Raw genomic sequence first — 21,976 nt, forward strand, 5'->3', positions numbered from 1 at the left:
TCGTCTAAATAAGCCCTTAGTGAAATGAATATGACTCCATCTTGTATGATCCTTCATACATTGTCATTTTTCCTTCACAATAGTTCAAAAAGCTTTGAGTGAACGTCCCAGGCCGGAGCTACCAAAAGATAATGAAAAGGCCTCCGGACTGGCCCCCGTGACGAGATGACATGTTCCTCGCTGTTCACATATGTTCCAAAATGATTGTACTAAACATTCTATTGTTTTTTATTTGTGTCCCTGTGTTTGGAGAAGCCAGTCATGTATGATTCTACTGCGCCTGCATGCATTGGTTTGGCATTTTAGATGTTAAATTCTTTATCTTGCATATTCATATTTGTGTTTATATTTTATCGACCAATGGTAATAAATGAATTATAATAAGTTTGGATTATTATAATCAAAGCATGTGCGCCTATAAAAACTGCTGCCTGTCAATAAGGATATATAACTTTTGATCATGTCCAGTTGTGTTGTGGTGAAAATTATTTCTCGGACTCGGCTATCCCTTAACTGAATTTGGACCACATAGCAAATAGATTTATGTGCACTAACAATTGTCACAGGGCCTCCAAAAACAGTCTGCCAAGAAAACGTCACAATGTAACGTCACCCTAGGGGTCAGTCATGACTCAGTGCTTGCACCAGGGGACTTTGCCTTTACCTCAATGTTATTTTGATCCATTGTCCCAGTGCTCAGGGTCATAGGCCGGTGCTGACTCTGCCTATTTGGCAATCTGGTGCTGTATATAGTGATACTATAGCACATAAATAATAATGATAGGGAAGTAACAGCAGAAGTACTGTAGTCACAGGGATGTCACAGCAGAAGGGTAATGCACACAATGATGTTGAAAAACAGAAATAAAGTTCCCCATGATGTCAGCATAAAGGAATGATTCACAGAGGGAGGTCACAGTACTGTTGTACTGGTCACAGTGTGTCACAACACAGGGAGAATGCACAAAGGACAGCCACAAGAGATGTTATCACATCCTACATGGATTATAATTGCTAAAGTTGAAGCAAAGGGTAATTGCACAGAATAAAGGTGCATTTACATTGAAAGATGATCGCTCAAAAATCACTCAAATGGCAGTTTGAGTGACAGTTTTGAGCGATCATGTTTCCATAACTCTTAAGTAGCTAATTAGCTACTTAAAGAGTTAAATGCGGGCGGAGCGGGACACCGCTGATAACTGCAAGAACAAAGCAGCAGTTTGCATATACAACCCCTTGAGCTGATAGTGCCGAGAACAGCAGGAGCGCTGACAGCTGCTTTGTTCTCTGAGCTTTAAGCTGGTATCCTGCTGAGAAGTCCCAGCGGGATACTAGCTGAAAGAATGCTATCAGTGCTGCCAGCTGAGAAAACCAATGTGCAACGCTGATAACAGTTATTGGTGATTTCTAGCTTGTTAGAAATCACGGATGAAATGAATAATGCAGGAAACAGTGCACGATGGCCGCGCATTTAGACACAATGATATCAAAAGATGGCTTTTGAGTGAATTTTCATCGATATTCGTTGTGTCTAAATTGGCCATAGGGCTTATTTACACGCTTCCATCTAAGCAGTCTCCCCTTCCCTCTGCTCCGCTCTTTCCCACCCACTCCCATTGCTGGCTATGGACAACTTAGCTCCGCCCCCACCCTGCCCACTCCCATTGCAAACCGCTTGGAGGGGAGGAGAAAAGCAGAGAGCCGGTGAGGGGGAGGGAAGGGGGGACTGCTGAAATGTAAGCGTATATCGGCCGGCCATGAAAGCGCTGGACGATATACGCTCGTTTAAATAAACCCTTAAAGCCAGATTCATATTGATGAGCGCGATGTCAGGCCTAGAAACTACTCCTGAAATCACACTTGCCAATGTGCGTTTTTCACATGGATGCGAGGCATTTTTAATTCAAAACCGCCTTACATCGCTTCTGTGAAATTGCAAACCTCAGGTGTGTGTTTCACGCCCCGAAGAGGACCTCAAGTGTTTCCCATTGATTTCAATGGGAAACATCACATCACAGTTGCATGCACATCATGCGGTATGCATGTGCCATGCAATGACTTTAAATGTCCGATTGAAAACAATAGTCGAGTGTTCCAAGGGAACGTCAATAATAGAACATGCTGCAATCTTTAACCTTACAACATCGCTGTGAGCGAGGAAAAAAAAAACAATCATGGGAATAAGTCCATTAAAAATAATGGAGTTCATATTTGTGCGAGTTTTGTGAATCTCGCAATGCAGAAAACTCTGGTGAGATTCTCTCTTGTGTGAATGTATTCTAATACCGCAGTATTGGTTGTTTTTGTTAAATCCCTTTTTATTTTCAATATGCAATGAAACAAAATATAAAAAAATCTCAAATGCAAAAACTATACTCGTATTTATCAACCCTGCACACAACCGCCCTCTGTGGGTGGAAAGAGTGAGAGAACACAGATTTAAGTTATTCCAATAATCACATGTTTTCCAAGGAGACGGCATACTCCGCAACAGTGTTACAGACTATGCCATTTCTGAATTCCAGCTATTCTCAATTCTGCACCAAAATCCACACAATAGCAGATTTTGAGGCTGAATGTTCCTCGGGAAGGCATATTCTGCAATGCTGTTACGGAAAATTCTGTCCTGTGTGAAAGGTCCATTAGGGAAGAAAACTAGGGAATTATGGACTTGGTGATGAGTAATGAGATTAAGCATTGAGCTGTGTCATTGGCTGCAGCAGCCTGTGACGTCCCGTAAATGGGCTGTTGCAGTCTGTAAACATGATGTCACAGGGGGGACCAGGAGCAGTGACACTGACCGCAGCAGGGAGCCAGGAGGGTGAGTACATGCCGGTTTATGTTCTTGCAGGAGAAACATAGCTTTGGAAGAAAAAAAATCACCTTGGACAAACCCGTTAGGGACTACAGTGATATCACATATCAGGCATAATAAATAGAGTAGTCATAATACAAGCAAATGTACACAGTATAGAAGAAATGATCACAGCATATGTGCAATAAAGCAAAGGGTTCATGCACAGTGATGTAACCTCTTTCTACATTTCACCCTCCTTGGCATGTCTATACTGACTGCAGCAATAGCGTTATCCACGTGGAAAACAATGCATGAACTATTTGACTGTGATCAGTATGGAAAGACCAGAGTTGCTATTAAAGGGATTTAAGAAGAAAAATGTGGCAAAGTAAATCCAATAGTTAAAAATATTAAATTAAAGCACACTCACCATGTGTTCCCCTGTTGCTTGAGCGCCACCACTCCCATCCTCACCATTGGTCTGTGCTGACATTGGCTGCAGTGGTGACATTCCTTACACAGCTGCAGCCACTGACGGTATCTGTCTCAAGACTCCTGAGGCCTGAGATTGGCTGCAGCAGTCACATGTGTCTATGGAATGCCGCTGCTGCAGCCAATATAAACAAAGACTGGTAGGGAGCACAGGAGTGGTGACACTAGACCAACGGGAGAATGGAGTGGTGAGTGTAACGCTATGTTAGAGACGCTACATATATCAGTGTCGTGGAGAAATGGACTGTCATACATAACTCTTTGTTCCAAAGACTAGTGAAAAGTGAGATCAGTGGAATAAACATCACTGTCCCTTTAAGAGAATGGAACACACTGTTTGACCTACAGCAGAAATTAGAAAAGGTGACTGGCAGAGAAAGAACATAGGTAATATCCTGGAAAAAGAGAAAAAATCATCAGAACACTCAGTAGCTTCAGTCCATACCGCTGTCTGTGGTAGGAAGGCCCGCCCCCTAAGACAGGCTGATGATGAGCTGCAAACACAGAAGAGTGGACTAAGGGGGACACAAAAGACCTCCAGTCATACACATTGATCTTTCATTCAGACATGCAGGCTCATACACACAGTGACTTACTAGGATTTGCATAAAATTAGCATGAAATTGACTAGATTATACTAAACATTAATTAAGCATGAATATGCGATGACTTTAAGCATATAAGATAAACTTTAAGCAGGAATAATTGACTTTAAGAGAAAAATGCCTTTAAGAGAAAGGTGACTTTAAGAGAGAGCATAAGCACATAGACTTTGCATCAGGGCAGGGCTTTGTCATTTTGGCGCCAAGCAACTTTGGCGGGAGTTACTTGGTCAGAGTGAGTCACAGAGAAGAGCATAAAGACATGATGGGTGCCATCTTGGGTGGCCACACTGAAACTTGTATGAGCATCCATTAACTTAATTAGGCACATCAGGTCAGATCCTGTTCATGGGATGCCAAAGAATTGTAACGCCCTATTAGAGACGCTACATTTATCAGTGTCATGGAGAAATGAACACTGAGGGTATGGCTGGAGGCCTAGTCCTTGTCACGGTGTAACCAAGTGGTAGCACAGTGTTACGGCACTCTGCCCCCCGAGCGCCAGGTGGGGTGCCCTGAACTTCCCGCACCCCACTGTCCATGCCTACTTGCCTCGGCCCTGGCTAACCCCAGGCGGACAACTGGACGGCGGTCCCTACCCTGCTAGGGACCTGGCGACTGCACAAGACGGATCTAACTACTAGGGGACAGAGTGCCGACAGAAAGGCAGATGGAAATGACCGACAGAAAATGCAGAGCATAAGCAAAGCTGTGGAAAAGGAGCTGACAAACAAACTAGAGGCTGAACTGAGACTAGCCACAGACAGGACCTACTAGATGCTGACCGAACCAATAACTGGCAGTGAGCTCAGGACACTGCCAGCCTTATAAGTACAAGACTCCGCCCTGGGGTGGAGAGTGGGAGGAGCCAGCCCCCCCACTACTGCACAAGAGAGGTGGAGGAGTGCGGGCGGCGCCCTACGGGTGGACACGCCCACGCCGCCACACACCAGCCGCTCCACGTCGTTGGGAGAGCCCCAATGTCAGAGCTCCAGGACGCCGGAGTTGAAGGGACAAAAGGTTTCAATAAAGACTTATGGAACACCCTGTGAACCCTTCATGTAGCTGGCAAACCCAGTTCGTAGGCGAGCGGATTCACCACACGTGTGATGACAAACGGACCCACGTAACGTGGCGCTAGCTTCAAGGATGGGACCCTCAATTTGAGATTTCTAAAAGACAGGTATACCTTCTGTCCCACCCTGTACGGTTCAGATACAGACAGACTCTTCCCACTACGCAGCTGCATACGAGTCCCCGTTGCTTCCAAGTTTCTCTGTACCTCTTTCCATACTCCCCGAAGCGTATCTGTGGCGACATCCGCTGCAGGACAGACCGAAGGAGTAGGGATTGCTGTGAGGAAGCGAGGATGCTGACCGTATACACAAAAGAATGAAGATACCCTAGTGGAAGAACAAGGGCGGTTGTTTAGTGCAAACTGCCAACGGCAGGAACTCTGCTCACTGATGAGCCTTTTCACTAGCAAACAACCGTAAATATTGCACTAAATCTTGGTTCTTCCGCTCAGTCTGACCATTAGTTTGCGGGTGGAATGCTGAAGAGAAGGAAAGCGACATTCCCAGGTTTCTACAGAAGGCATGCCAAAACTGCGACACAAACTGAACCCCGCGATCAGATACAATATTTTGGGGAACCCCATGTAGGCGAATTATTTCTTACAAAAATCTTGGCAAATTCTTTTGCCGAAGGTAGCTTCTTTAACGCCACAAAATGTGCCATCTTAGAGAACCGGTCGACCACCACTAAGATAGTGGTGCACATCTGGGATTCTGGTAGATCAGTGATAAAATCTACCAATAACTGCGACCATGGACTGGAAGGAACCGGTAGCGGTCTCAGGGGACCCTCCGGAGGACGCCGTCGACTCTTGTTGCGAGCACAGACTGAGCATCCCCCAACAAAGTTGCGGATCTCCTGAGACATGCCTGGCCACCAGAAGTGTCTGGAACAAAGATCCAGGGTTCCCTGAAACCCTGGGTGCCCTGCGAGAACCGACGAGTGAGATTCATCCATGACTCGAAGACGTAAGGTCTCTGGCACAAACCTTCTGCCCCCGGCACCCCCGAAGGAGCGTCCTGCTGAGCCTTCGGTAGTTGGGGGACAAAGCTAGACTCTACAGCTGCCACCACCACACCAGGTGCCAAGATATTCTCGGGAGTCATAGTTTCACTTTCCGGCACCCCGAAACTCCATAACAGGGCGTCCGCCTTCACATTCTTCTCACCTGGGATATATGTCACGAAAAAATTAAACCTGGCGAAGAACAACGCCCACCTGGCTTGACGAGCTGTGAGTCTTTTAGCATTGGCGAGATATACCAGATTCTTGTGATCAGTATACACGGTAATTGGGTGTCTAGCACCCTCAAGATGGTGTTGCCACTCTTCCTAAGCCCATTTGATAGCCAGTAATTCACGGTTGCCCACGTCGTAGTTGCGTTCTGCTGAATTAAAATTCTGCGAGAAGAACGCGCATGTGCTATACCCAGATCTCCCACTGACTTCCTGCGAAAATACTGCTCCTGTCCCCACCTCAGACGCATCTACCTCAATGAAAAAAGGTAGTCGTGCGTCCGGCTGTATTAGCACCGGGGCAGTCGTAAATGCCCTTTTTAGATGACTAAAGGCCTCAAGGGCTGCAGGCGACCATTTTACCAAGTCGGCCCCCTTCTTAGTCAGATCGGTCAGGGGTTGAGCAATAACCGAGTAGTTCCTAATGAATTTGCGGTAAAAATTTGCAAAGTCTAAGAACCGCTGGAGAGCCTTCAGGTTGTCTGGTCTGACCCATTGGGAGATTGCAGCTACTTTATCAGACTCCATCTGAATCTCTGTGGGTGAAATCACATAACCAAGGAAAGATACTTTTTTAGAACCAAATGTACATTTCTCTAACTTGACAAAAAGTTGGTACTCGCGCAAACGGGTCAGAACCAACCTCAGGTGCCGCACATGTGTATCCCAGTCAGGAGAATACACCAGAATGTCATCAAGATAGATGACCAGAAATACCCCCAGGAAGTCGTGAAAGATCGCGTTCATAAACCCCTGAAACACAGCGGGAGCGTTACAGAGTCCGAAAGGCATGACCAGACATTCAAAATGTCCTAACGGGGTGTTGAATGCCGTCTTCCATTCATCTCCCTCTCTAATGCGAATTAAATTGTAAGCCCCCCTTAAGTCCAGTTTGGAGAACCAGTGGGCCCCTACCACCTGATTCAACAAGTCAGGAATTAGGGGCAAGGAGCACTGGTTCTTCACTGTAATTTTATTCAAGGCCTGATGATCCACACAAGGCCTCAATGTCCCGTCCTTCTTCTCTACAAAGAAGAGACCTGCCCCAGCAGGGTATCTGGACGGCCGGATGTGTCGTTTGGCCAGAGCCTCCGAGATATAGGACTTGAGGGACTCATGCTCACGGCCCGACAAATTGAAAACGGCTCCCTTAGGGATGGGACTGTCGGGAATTAGGTCAATACCACAGTCCCACTCCCTATGGGGAGGCAGAGCCTCAGACAGTTTTTTTGGAGAATACATCCTGAAAGTCTGACAAATACTCCGGAATAAGCACAGTATCTACAGAGCACATGGCTATAGTAGATAGGTGATTGTGACAGGATGATCCCCAATGAGTCAATTCTTGGGTGGACCAATCAAATTGGGGATTGTGCAGTGCCAACCAGGGCATACCAAGCACCACATCAACCGACATCTTTTCCATAACCAGGAAAGACAGTTCTTCCGAGTGGAGGACCCCCACCGTGAACTGTAATCCTGGGGTCCTCCATCGTACCAGGCCTGTAGAGAGACGGGTAGCATCAATACTAGTAAAATGAACTGGCATTTTCAGCGCCACAAATTCAGCCATCAGGGGTCTGACAAAACACAGGCTTATCAGGTTAGCGGCTGCTCCGAAGTCAATAAACGCCTGCCCTGATCGGGAAAAATTCCGGAATCTCACCTGACACGGTACCAGAAGTTTAGGAAGTGCCTGAAGTCCTAGGCGATCCTCCCTACAATCGCCTAGGACTTGGAGTTCCGCCGGTTCAGACTGCGAGGGCGGAAGCCTCAGGGGGCAGGTGATCACCCGATGTCCAGCTTTCCCGCAGTAGAGGCAGAGATGATGCAACAAGCGAATCCGGCGTCGCTCCTCGGGGTCCAGCGGGTCCGCCTCCATCGGCTCGGGGACAGCGGTTGGTAAGGACGAAGAAGGACCAGGACAGACGACCTCCCTGACTCTATGGGCCTGTCTATCTTGCTTCCTAGCCCTGAGCCTCCTGTCTGCCTTCACCGCTAGCTCCATAGCCTCCTTTAAGGACCCGGGAACGGGATGAGAAATCAACAGGTCTTTTACAGCGTCCGAGAGGCCCTGCAGAAAAACGTCTTTCAGAGCGCTATCGTTCCATGCTGTATCACCCGCATAGCGTCTGAAGTTGGAGCAATAATCCTCCACACAAAGCGACCCCTGATGCAACGCCAGCAGCCGGGAAACCGCCAACCCCGCTTGGTCCGGTTCGTCGAAGATACCCCCGAGTTCCTGAAAAAACGAGTCCACGGACTGCAGGCAGGGGGACCCCTCGAGAATGGAAAAAGCCCAGGTCTGGGCAAAGCCCCGCAGCAGGGACATGATCAGCCCGACCCTCTGAGCCTCCGACCTGGACGAACAGGGGCGCATCCGAAAAAACAAGCGACACGCCTGTTGGAAAACAAAAAGTCCGTTCCTCTCCCCCGAAAACTCCTCGGGAAGAGGGCACTTGGGTTCTGGACTGGTTGAGGCGTCCGGCCCCTGCGACAACCCCCACTGCTCCTGGGCTGCCATGCGAGTGGATAAATCCTGGACCACCGGCACCAGGGTTTGCAGCTGGTTCGCAAGGGAGCTGATCGCCTCCATGTAAACAGTTTTAAGGGCCAGTTATTATGTTACGGCACTCTGCCCCCCGAGCGCCAGGTGGGGTGCCCTGAACTTCCCGCACCCCACTGTCCCTGCCTACTTGCCTCGGCCCTGGCTAACCCCAGGCAGACAACTGGACGGCGGTCCCTACCCTAGCTAGGGACCTGGCGACTGCACAAAACGGATCTAACTAGTAAGGGACAGAGTGCCAACAGAAAGGCAGATGGAAATGACCGACAAAAAATGCAGAGCATAAGCAAAGCTGTGGAAAAGGAGCTGACAAACAAACTAGAGGCTGAACTGAGACTAGCCACAGACAGGACCTACTAGATGCTGACCGAACCAATAACTGGCAGTGAGCTCAGGACACTGCCAGCCTTATAAGTACAAGACTCCGCCCCGGGGCAGAGAGTGGGAGGAGCCAGCCCCCCCACTACTGCACAAGAGAGGTGGAGGAGTGCGGGCGGCGCCCTACGGGCGGACACGCCCATGCCGCCGCACACCAGCCGCTCCACGTCGCCGGGAGAGCCCCGACGTCAGAGCTCCAGGACGCTGGAGCCCATGCCAGAGCGGCGCACGCTGACCGCGGGACCCTGCGCCGCCCTGCATGGTAACACACAGGGGGAATGCTTATGGAAGTATATATGTATGTCAAGTCGTGACGCCATCGTTCAAACACCGTTATTTTTATGCGGCAGAGCAATAAACACTGGACAAGTGTATCATACCTCGGCAAGGTATGATGCACAGTAAAACTTTACTTGAATAAACGTTGCAAACAGGTAATTACAGGTACGTTCACAGCAGGAGGTACAGGCAGAAGCTCAGAGGTTGGGAGGCAAAAATACACAGGAACAAAGCAGAGGAGGCTTGGGTGGTCTCTGGGCTTAACCCTCCCCATGTACAGCACTGACCAGTCAGATAAGCATGCAGTATCTTAGGCCATGAATGCATACTAATGCACAATGTGCACCAGGTAGTCAGAGAAGTGGTGTGGCCATCTTTGTTTCTCCAGGCTAAGAGAGTGGCTTTAAAGACCTTTTATACCTCTCTTTGGGATCTTGATTGATCTTGTTGGTTGGCACTCATTTATCTAGCCTTCACACAAACTAATTTAGACACTATGAGGGATGAATGATCATTTTTGTGATTGTTCGTCCCCTATAGTGTTTCATTGCCCTTGGCAGCACATCCCATTTACATGAACATTCACTTATTCATATACTTGAGTAAAAGGCCCTTAAAGGGATTGTGTCATCACCAGAAATTGACCTATTAAAAAAAACACATTTTTGTGTTATGCGTATTTTTAACATTTTTGGTCACAATGTGTATTTTTTTCCTTTATCCTAAAATCTTGCATTTTCCCCACTGAGCACAGAGTCTGAAGGTCCTTTTACATGCAACTATTATATCGTTTAAAATTTGTTCAAACGACCAAAAGTGAGCGATAATAAGTTACATGTAAATGCAGGCAGTCATGCACTATTCGTTCAATTGTCATTAAGTGCTGGTTTTTAGCTCGTATAAAAACCACCTTTTACCACTCAAAAGACATTACATTTGATTGGGATTCGTTCGGTCTTTTGAGCGGCTTGCCAACTTGAATGTACTCCATTTTGTTTGCCTTGCATACACAATAAGTACAATGTTTACTCATGCCAGGAAAAGACAATGGGATCCTGCTGGCCAGATAATCCCTTGCAAAAACACACACCCAGCTGAGTAAACAACAGCTACTGCCTTTACTTTAGCTAATGAGAAAATGGAGATGATTAAAAGCCATTATCTGTACATGTAATTTTATGCAAAAATGTTGTCAGTTTGTTCAGTTGTGCGGCCGTTTTAGTGTTAATCTTTGTATGTAAAAGGGCCTTAATACTAGTCTAGCACTTCCTGATCTGTAGAGAAATCTTTGCAGCCATCACCTCACTAATAACAGGCAGTATTACAAAGAATAATAACACCTATATGTAGATAACACCATCCATAACAGATGATAAGCTGCGACTATCTACTCCTCCTCCCCGCACAGGGACCTCTGCACAGGTCACAGAACCTGCCTAGAACAGTCTCCCACACAAGTCAATGGGTCCCCTCTTGTCCACTGTGTGAATGGCCCATGAGGCTGCTGTAAAGCATTGCTAAATGCAGCTCAGAAAATATGGCCGCCCCCATAGTCATGTAGAGCCAACCGTATAAAAAATCAGAATATAAATCAGATTAGAAAAATGGAAAATGTTTCTATATCTGGTTTTAATTAATAAAAAAATGGTGATCTAGTCCCTTTAAGATAAGATCAAACTCATCCAACTCTTCCCAAAAGCTAATATCCTGTGAAGTATACTGTTTGTTTGCTTTGGAGGACACTTCATGCAGTCATACGTGCGCCTCTAGAGGTGTGTAATACTGATAATAAATGGTGCCTGTCTTCAAAAGAACAAATTAAAATGTGATGAAAGAGCGGTATTACATCAGTCTGGCAAAGCATGTGCTTCCTGCAGGCACACGTACCAAAAGTGTTTTATATTCACACAGGGATTAACTAATGCAAGCATGCGGTTATTGATTGCTTCTACAATTATATCTGGGAATTGCAGAAATAGCAAACCTTATTGTAGTGATAGTTATCTTATGGCTAAGGAATAATTGAGAACAATGGTAATAAAACTGGAGTTGATTTTTGGTTAAGTTGTCCAGAAAAAAGAAAAATTCAGGTTAGCGACCCTGGGCTCGGCTCGTGAGCCCACACCATCTATTTACAACATGGGGTGGGAAAGGGGTTAAGGCTGTTTTTGTGATATACCAACTTTGGGCCAATTAATAACTACATTAGGGTTTTCAGGCACAATTCCGTTTCTCTGTTCTGTTTTTGGAGCAGAAAACCACAATTGGATGTTTCTGTCTTTTCCCCATTAATTTCAATGTGTTTTCTAAAAACCAGAACGCTGTCAGTTCGCTTCACTTTGGTTATGCTTCTGTTTCTGGCTATTTGGGTAGTTGCTCAATGAGTAGTCTGTAAGACTTCAATCACATCCGTGTGCCGATTCCCATGTGGCTGCCATTGTTCAACTTCATTCTTAGAGCTGAACAATGAAGACACTGAAATGGCGCAGTCCGTCGTGCTCCGCACCCAAACAATGCCAGACCGATTGTGTTTGTCCAGCTGGTGTAATGTCAGACGAAATATTACTGGATGATATATATGGAGAGGAGACTCACTTGGTGCTTGCGGTCTCGTCACCCCAGGAAGGGGAAACTGACCGCTGCACCTCAGAAGTCGATCCTCCAGCACACAGATAACCAGACAAAACCTTCTGGTGAGCTGCAGAAAAGCAAGCACCAGGTCCACAATAACAGGAACCCAGGATATAAGATCAAAGGAAAAAAACAAAAGTGTGTTTGCTTCTGCGTTCCTTAATGGATGGGATGCGTATTCAAATTTAAGAAAGAAGCACTTTCTTCATGGGGAAATCCCCTTCCTGAAGACCCCCCTTCTGGAACAGAGCCTTGAGATTTCTCCTTAGACAAGATATCCAGAATCACATTCTTCCAAACAAAACGCTAATTTATTGGATATACAAAAAAAACATGATATAACAAAAAACAAATGGTCCTACACGATGCAGTGCGTTTTGGGACAGTGGCGCCTCTTTTTCAAGCATGACGGAGCTGTCACTAAGAGCTGCTGTATGTGGTTCCCGGGACACATGATCGCTGCTATCCAATGGATAACAGCGATCATGTAAAAATCTTAAAAAGTGTCAAAGAAAAAAGTTTGTTTCATCTCCCCTCTTGGAGGGGAGGTGAAATTAGGTACCTTAGGTCCCTGATTAGGGAAACAGGGGTATCCACTTTGGGGTGAAAGTCTTTATTCTTCTGTGTGCTGTACAAAAAAACCTATTTTTAAAATGACACAATTGCCAAAAAGCGAAAATCGTAATTTTTTTCCTTCTGCTTTGCTTCAATTCATTTAAAAACAGTGGGGTCAGAATACGCAGTACACCCCTAGATGAATTCGATAAGGGGTCTAGTTTTCAAAATTCCGTCATTTGTGGGGGTTCTCCATCATTTTGGCCGCTCAAGAGCTCTACAAGTGAGCAATGGGGTCTAAAACGCCTTCAAGCAAAATGTCTGTTCTGAAAACCACCGGCTGCTCCTTTCGATTTGAGCCCCGTTGTGAATACGGACATAATATTAGGGCCACAATGCATATGTTTCTGAACATGGGACAAACGGGGGTATCCATTTTGGGGTGAAAGTCTTCATTCTTCTGTGTGCTATACAAAAAAAAAACAACAGTTTTTAAAATGACATAATTGCTAAAAAATAAAAATCATAATTTTTTCCTTCTGCTTCGCTTAGATTCATTCAAAAACTGTGGGGTCAAAATACGCAGTACACCCCTAGATGAAATCGTTAAGGGTTAGAGATGAGCGAACGTACTCGGATAAGCACTATTCGTCCGAGTAATGTGCTTTATCCGAGTACCTCCCCGCTCGTCCTGAAAGATTCAGGACGCGCTGCGGAGCGGGGAGCTGCAGGGGAGAGCGGGGAGGAACGGAGGGGAGATCTTTCTCTCCTTCTCTCCCGCCCGCTCTGCCCCGCTCCCCGCTGCGACTCACCTGTCAGCAGCGGAGCGCCCCGAATCTTTCAGGACGAGCGGGGAGGTACTCGGATAAAGCACATTACTCGGACGAGTAGTGCTTATCCGAGTACGTTCGCTCATCTCTATTAAGGGTCTAGTTTCCAAAATGGGGTCATTTGTGGGGGTTCTCTGTTGTTTTGGCCGCTCAAGGGCTTGACAAGTGTGCAATGGGGCCTAAACGGCTTCAAGCAAAATTTCTGTTCCGAAAGCCACCGACTGTGCCTTTTTGTTTGGGCCCCACTGTGCATACAAGATTAGGGCCACAACGGATATGTTTCTGAACACAGGACAAACGGTGGTGTCCATTTTGGGGTGCAAATCCTCATTTTCATGTGCACCTATAGAAAAAAATCCTGTCTTTAAAATGACATATTTGCAAAAATATGAAAATTTATTTTTTCTCCTCTAAATTACATGAATTCCTAAAAAGAAACTGTTAGATCAAAATACTCCTGACATCCCTCAGTGAATAGGGATGTAGTAAAGGGTGTATTTTTTTTAAATGGGGTCATTTGTGGGGGTATCTTTCATTCTGACACATATGAGCCTTTACAATCTTGGCTTGGTGCAGGAAAACAAAGTGTTCCTCAAAATGTTAAAAATTAATGTTAAATTTGTACGTCTCCTAAATCGTTTAAAAAAAAAAGTGTTTCCAATGTGCTTCCAGAATAAAGTAAACAGATGGAAATATAAATCTTATCAAAAATTTCTATATTACATTTGCATGTATTTGAGATATTGCAGTTGAAAATGTGAAAAAATGACAATTTTTTCAGAATGTTCCCAATTTTGACGCTTTTAGTAAATAAACACAAATTCTATTGGTCTATTTTTACCGCCTAAATGAAGTACAACATGTGGCGAAAAAACAATGTCAGAATCACTTGGATATGCAAAACCTTTACAGTATTATTCCATGTCAGATTTCCAAAATTTGGCCTGGTCATTAAGGCGCATACAGGGTTGGTCACTAAGGGGCTAAGCTCTAACCCTAAAATAAGCCCTAGGTACATTCCCTAAAAAAAAAAGGGAATACTTACCTAGCAGGCTCGCTCCGGGTCCTCCTGCTGTTGTGTGGAGTTCTGCCGGGCATCCTGCAGTCCTCGTTTGACAACAGAAGATAATTTCCTGGTAGCGGGATTCAAAAATCCTGCCTCCAGGAAGTGATGGATCTGATTTGTTCATCCAGCTGTCAGGGAAATTTCTGCGTACGGCACCAATCAGGCCCACCCCAATGCCCCGCTGCCGGCGGTAAGGAAGAGACACCACACATGGAGGTCTGGTATAGTTCCTCACACGGGAGCATAACTGCGCACTTTATTACAGATTACATGGGGCCTTATACCCTTTGGTCTCATCAATAGGAATGGGTAATGGTCTCATTGGCTCAAATTCACCGCATAACCATATATGTAAAGTCCGGATTTCCGCCTAAGACAGTGATAATCATATACGTAGTTGAACAGTCGTTATCTAGATACGGCGCTTCTGGGAAAACAGCCAAGCAGACGGCCTTCGTGTCTGGTTCTTCCTTGCGATGTTCAAGATAAATTTTGTCTTTGCCTTGCAGGGCCTTTGGAATATCTGATGTAAGGCGACAGATTAAGTTTTTCTCATTTTAGAATTGAATAGAACTTGCATACAGGTATAAAAGCATAAAAAACATATGGTAATATATACATATACCCTCACACAGCGCTACTCAGACAATCAATGCAATGCTCAAGGAACCAATACGAGGGCTGTGATTGTTTCATCTAGCTCTGCATTGATTGGCTGAGCTGAGTTTGAAGAACCAATCATGTTGTGGAGGCGGGATTTATGAATTGGCTGAGCCGCGGCATTGATTGGCCAATTCATAAATCCCGACGCCCACAATGGGATTGGTTCTTCAAACTCAGCTCAGCCAATCAATGCAGAGCTGGATGAACCAATCACAGCACTCGCTGTTTAGCGCTGGATGAACCAATCAAAGCCATCGCTTCCCGGAGATGGGATATTCTGTGATTTTCTGTGGGCAAACGAGGACTGCAGGATGCCTGGTGGAGCTCCGGACAGTAGCAGGAGGACCTGGACTGAGCCTGCTTAGTAAGTATTCCTTTTTTTCCCTGGGAATACAGCTAGGGCTTATGTTAGAGGTAGGGAAATGTATCACATCGCATGAAAATCGCTAGTTTGTGATGCAATGAACAAGGAAGTTCCAAAGGAAAACATGGGCTACAAAAAAAAAAATCACAAATTGCTCAAATATTGAGCATGCTGCGCTTTTTTTCCCCACAACATAGCATCAGAGAAAACATTGCGAATGTGAAGGAACCGATTGGAAAGAATGGGCTTCACATACATGCAATCTGTAGCACTGTTGCATCGCAAGAAAATTGCGCGATTTTGTCACCCGAGTTAAAGCAGCCTAATCGGCACCTGTGCTTGTGCCTCTTAATACATTTGTTGCTCGGAGCTGAACTGGGGGCTTACTTAGACCAGCAAATAACCCCCATTGCGTTTAATGCATACAATCTGATGGCACAGATGTATGGTAGCAAATAACAAGCTTACTTCCACTATATTGGTCAAATTTATTAAAAAGGACAAGGTACGGTGGCCATAGTCTGGTACAGGCCACACCGTACCTCCCATTATACAGAGAATCGTGGCATACTCCAACACCAGCAGTACTATGGTTTTATAGAGGCACTATCTGGTGAGAGGTTGTTTTACTTTCAATGTTCATTGATTTTAATTTAGCATTGTATTCCTAAATGTTTAGCGAATACATTCTAATATACTCTTAGCTTGACTTAATACAGGTGCCAAACAAATAATTCGTTTTTTTAAGCAATTAAACTGTTTGTCACCGAATAACAAATCCCTTTTTGTTGTGATCAGTGAGCATGAGTTTTCTATATGTGTTATGGGACATCTGAATACTTAGTGGCCTGGCCAGGGCCTCTTTCGCATCTTTATAGGGAAACTGGAATAGGATGGAATTCATGGGAATTCACCCATGGGTTCCCGATTCTCCGCAAAGCTTCACGGCGATCTAACAATATTGAGGTTAGTTTTTCATTTAGAAGATACCAATGTAATGTTTTTTCCTCAAAAAAGTCCAAAGAAGCCATTCGTCAGGATTGGGCTATTGCCTGTTTGGTGGCTAGAAAGAAGAATGTAATTAGTCTCCGGGAATCTATAGAGATATTTGTTATGCGTTTATTAAGAACTTCCCAAGGATTCTTTTGGATATTGCATCTGGTCACTGAAAAAATCAATTGGTAAACATTGATCCATAACCTTTTGACTCTGGGGCATGACCACCAAACGTGCCTCCAGAAACTTGACAACCTCGGAAGCAATGTGGTGAATAACCTAGAACCGCATGAGCTATTCTGGTGGGAACTAGGTACCATCTGAATAATACCTTTTAGGATGTTTCCAGCATTAAAGTACTGCATGTGCTTTTGTTGGTTGACTCCCAAATCTGAGACCACTTGTCGTCAGTAAGGGCGTTACCAATGTCCCTCTCCCACTTACATACATTTAGTTGGGTGCAGTAGGAGGAGTGGACTAAGCTATTGTAAATTTTCGAGATGGTATCTTTAGCTTGAGGGTATTTGAGGTAAAAAGTCTTAAAGGGAGTTAGGGATAGTGGGGAATCAGTGTTCTTCAGGGGGATTGAAACAAAGTGTTTTATTTGCAGATGTCTAAATATTACGAATCAAGCGGACCTGAGGGTATTGAGTTAGTCTGAGAATATAACTTTGTTACAAGTTGTCTGAATTCCGCTACTACTGTTACTGGGTTTGCAGAAATTGTACCATTTCTAGTATGTAACTTATAGAATGGGCTTGTTTGAGGGTCTGAGCGGAGTTTCCGAGCCAATGGTGTAGAGGCATTGTTGCTCAAGGTAAAATAGCGTTATTGTGACCATCGTATTTTACATTCTATAGTGTCTGTGAGACATAGGTCCAATTCAGTTTTGGCTTGGGAGAAGGCCTACATATTAGGTAGCGTGGGGTGTGTTTTGGCCTTTTCCTCTAATTAGGAGACTTTTAATTCCAGCTTTTTTTGTTGGGCCATGTGTTCTCTTTTTCGCCTGGCTGCGAGCCGAATAAGGTGTCCACGATGCACCACTTTTTGCACTTCCCACAGTTGACAGTAAGGTTATGTCTTGTCAACCAATAGGGCGGTGTGCTATATCAGTGTCCAAGGGGTATGTAGCAAATGCAATAAGTCAGACTTGAAAGGGGAGAAAAGACGCAAGGAATAGAGAAGGGAAAAAAAGGGGAAGTACACCCCCCCTCCCTTCCCCCAAGGAGGGGGATTCAACCCCTGTCATTTTTAGGATAAGAAAAGCATATGTCTATTCATTTATGTACAAAACCATAAAGGTGCAGCAATAGATAGCAGCTAAACTGCAGAATGTGAACGCAGCCTTATCATTGGACAGTGCTGAATAGATTTAAGTAAATTGACTAATAATACCTAGTTACATTACGGAGGGTTAATCTCTATTGTCGGGAGGATTAAAGAAAAACATGATATCTATTTACTAGACGTTTCTCAGAAACTTTGGTATCCAATAACAAGTCTTAACAATCAGTGTATTTCATGGATTAACAGCCAAGCCTAGTATTAATAACCCTTTCACGTGTACATGGGAAATTGTTGATCTTTCTGAGGCCTCGTTCACATGGGCGCTGCGACTCTACGCCGGCAATTTGACGTTTTGACGCTGCCATTTTTTTCACATGACTGAAAATCGCCCATGTGAATGAATGCATTGGAATCCAATGCTTCACTTGGTCGTGATCTTTAGGTGACGTTTTATCACGGAGAAACAGCCGACTAAAAGCGCTTGCATGAATGAGGCCTGAGGCTGACCATCTGCTGCATATGGGTTTGTGATATGGACCCATTTGAACTCATTGGGCCATCATACAGTGTCCATTCATGGATTCTAAAGCTCTGTTCCTACCATTTTTCAACATATCCATAGATCTTGGGGGGGGGAGGGTTCAAGATTAAGAAAACATGGCCACCTTTTTGCAAAACAGCACCAAACCTGCCCACAGATTGTGTGTGATATTGCAGCTCTGCCCCTTCACTTCAGTTCAGCTGAGCTGCAATAGCAGGCAGAACCTACCGAAAGGGGTGGCGCTATTTCTGGAAGGAAGCAGCCATCTTTTTCTATTCTGGGTGATCCCATAAAATTGGCCATACACATAAAGTAGTTGTCAGCGAAGCATTTTTCTCCAGTGACCCCCATCTAAATGTTTATGACATGGAAAAGGCAGACAAGTTACTGGCTTGTAGACATAAAGAACATGCCATGTATTTTCCAACGCTCTCCTATATAAGGTTCTTCTATTACCACCCTTTGGAATTTATAAATAAATTGCCTACTGGGTAATATGATTCTATTGTCCAATCGGGTGTGTCCTTCCTGTAGGTGCTGATTGGATCAGGTCGGAGTAGTTTACATGCCCCATGTCTGAGGGGCTTTATTGAAATAATGAAGAAAATATTTCCCTTTCTGTTGCAAAAATAATGTAAGTATCTATAAACCGTTGCCCCTTAGGCGTCTACATTGTCAAAGTACGTAACAGTCAATTGCAGAAGAAGTAGTGAGTAATATTTGTCCTTTGTATTACAGTTAGGCAACATCCACAATGAATGTTTTCTTCCCACATTTGGGTGGAGATGGCTTTTCAGTGTTAACCCCTTCACACCCCAGGACGTATATGTTCCTCCTGGGTGCACAGGGTGCATGGAGTGGTACCTTTGTCAGCTGTCACCTAGCTGCAATGGGCATTTATACTGATCGAGGCTTTTAACCCTCTAAATTCCGCTGTCAATTCTGATAGCTTAATTTAGAGGGGTTTTCCAGGCAGCACCCGCCAAAATGCACCGGAGTCGGGGCAGAAGCCAGTGCTCCAACTCCTGTGTAGTGGTCAGCGCTTGTAATTGCAGGCGTAGCTCTTACTGAAGTCATTGGGTTCTGTTTACCGTGTAAAACACAGCACCAATGCATTTGTGTGAATAAGCCCTTAGGGCCTATACGGAAGAATGCATTTGCGCTGCATATTAGACATGCAAACTTTGCACGTGCAATACACAGTGAATAGAATCCATTGATTTCAATGGGTTCGGTCACATGTGCGTGCCTTGTACGCACATTTCATTCGCACACAAAAGAAACCAGCAGCATGTACTATTTTGCTGCATATTATGAATCAATTAGCCCATATAAAATTTAATTGGCCATTAAAAACAAAGGAAGCATGCTTGCAAATACGCAGGGCGAGTGCGCAATAACAGTACAATACGCACTGAAGCTAGCAAAAATGCAACACCTATCGCACAAATGCACACGTAAGCCGCTTAAAGGTTCGAGCTACAAACCAGTGAAAGTAAGTAGCGTGTTGCATTGCAGCTCGCAGGTTGCCATGACCCGGCCATTGCAAGAAATCCAGCAGATCTGCATTTCTAGTGATTGTTGGGTTGTGGTAACTTGCAAGTCACAACCTGACTGCATTCGCTTACATTAGGTTGTGATGTAGCATGGCAATACTGCGATCATTGGCCAAATAATATATGTTAAAGCCAAAGTCGCTGTGCACTCTAGCTGGGTGGGTTTTCTTGACGGGGATGTCTGGTGCAAAATTCAGTTAACTTGATCTCTGTAGTGATACTGTGATGGATGCAGAGTGTCACACGCTGTACTCGGGGATATCACGTAGGTGACGTCGCATTCCACCACACATAGACGTAAGGAAGTTTTGAGCTGCAAGATGACTTTCATGGAATAAGTCAGACAAACGGCACACTGACCTCTCCTCATCCTATTTTGATCAGTATGATGGTTGGGAATGAAAAGTGTTGTACTGAACCTCTGCTCTCCAGCTATGCTGCAGTGGTAAGAGTAAGCAGACACTAACAGTCCATAGGCACAGCCATGTGATCAGTGCATTGTAGGGTTACCTTTGCTAGAGGCACAGGACAGTATAAATAGACTCATATCTTGTACTGGGCTTTTCTCAACAGATCAATAAATCCCTTCTGTCCCAGCTAAGAACTCATCGCAGATCATATATGTTTATTAGGACTTCACAGCTAAGTATGTAAGGGGGTTCACATGCTGGTTTGAACCCTAAGGGTTAAGCCGCAGCTAAGGGCCCACCTTGTCTGATGTTAGAGTTGTGAGCAGCTGGGGTCCGACCAGGGTCCAGATGTAGTCAGAGAGAGACACTACGACTCCCCAGGCTTTCTCCTCTATCTTAGGCTGAGCCAATGTGCTCAAGAATTCCCGTCCACTCCACATAATGCTTGAAGATGACTCCTGTATTAACAAGAGCAAACAGTTTCTGAACAGAGGTAAAGTCTTCAGATGCAATGAAACATGGAAGCTTTGTCTTTATCAGTACCAGAGCTTAATTGGATAAAAGATTTCTAGGAGTGGAGTGATAGCAGAGTTAAAACGCCCCAAGGTACACGGGAGCCTGGCAGTATTCTACCAGAGAATCTTTCAGTCAGAAGTGAAGGTTCCAACACCTTAGGATTTCCCCTCCCTGGACAACTCTAGGTAGAGCCCTTTTTATTTTACAGGCTAGCACAGCTGTAAAATACTCTAATGAATACAGCTATATTCACCTGTTCCACGCACCCAATGCTCCACGCCCCTCCGGCCTCTGCATATTTCCAGGTAGAGTGGTCACATTTTATCTACACTCATAAGCAATCACTAGCCAATGTCAGTACCGCTGAGGCCAGTGATTGACCATAGCGATCATGAGCCTCGACAGATCGTGTCACTGGGTTGGAGCCTCAAGTGTAGTAGCTGCAGGTTTGGAGAGAGTAGTCAGGGACAAGCCAGGAGTCAGTGACAGAAGGTCTTGTTTGCAGTACAAATAGAAGAGGTGGGTTACATTGTCAGGAAAAAAGCCAGAGGTCAGTATCAGAAGGTCTCAGTTTTGTGGTACAAATGGAGGAGGCGAATAGCATTGTCAGAAGGGAAGCCGTGGTCAGTATCAGAAGGTCTTAGTGTCATGATACAAATGGAGGAGGTGGGTAGCATTGTCAAAAGGAAAGCCAGGGGTCGATATCAGAAGGTCTCAGTTGAATAGCAGAGGATCAGGCGGAAGTGGAGCTTGTTTAATGGCTAGTGGAGCACAATAATCACGCGCTGTTGCCAGGGTCAGGCTTTTATAATGAGCCTAATCAGGACCAGGAGACAGGAAGTAGATAACTGGGATCAGGGAACAAGGTTGAGAGTCATGGGGGGTAACTGTCCACAGGCTGGATGGCTCACTAGTGAGGGCAAACTGACTGGAGCACAGGATGTCCCTGGTTGAATTCCTGACAATGTGAGCATGTTAACTGGAAGTATATGGAGGCCTGAGAGGACCAGAGCTGTGGAGGCTTCTCTTCTCATATTACACCTGTGTCACCCTGTTGGAAAAAAATAAGTAACAACAGACAATCTTTTTAAGGGCCCATTCACACAGGCAGATTTTTTGTTTGTTTTCAGTCAGT

General features: G+C 45.1%; 1 long non-coding RNA gene across 3 annotated transcripts in view; it reads left to right on the forward strand.

The window, feature by feature from the left end:
- LOC136587927 (uncharacterized) overlaps window positions 1-21,976 on the forward strand; it is a 130,354-nt gene that overhangs the window by 84,684 nt on the left and 23,694 nt on the right. For 2 of the 3 annotated variants that reach the window (XR_010787516.1, XR_010787515.1), the window contains exon 5: window positions 84-422. The exons of the other annotated variant lie outside the window; for it this stretch is intronic. This is a non-coding gene — a long non-coding RNA (uncharacterized lncRNA). Of the gene's footprint in view, window positions 1-83; window positions 423-21,976 lie in introns of those variants that run through there. 3 annotated transcript variants of the gene reach the window in all.

Source organism: Eleutherodactylus coqui, chromosome 13 (assembly GCF_035609145.1).
Source record: "Eleutherodactylus coqui strain aEleCoq1 chromosome 13, aEleCoq1.hap1, whole genome shotgun sequence".
NCBI classification, from domain to species: Eukaryota; Metazoa; Chordata; class Amphibia; order Anura; family Eleutherodactylidae; genus Eleutherodactylus; species Eleutherodactylus coqui.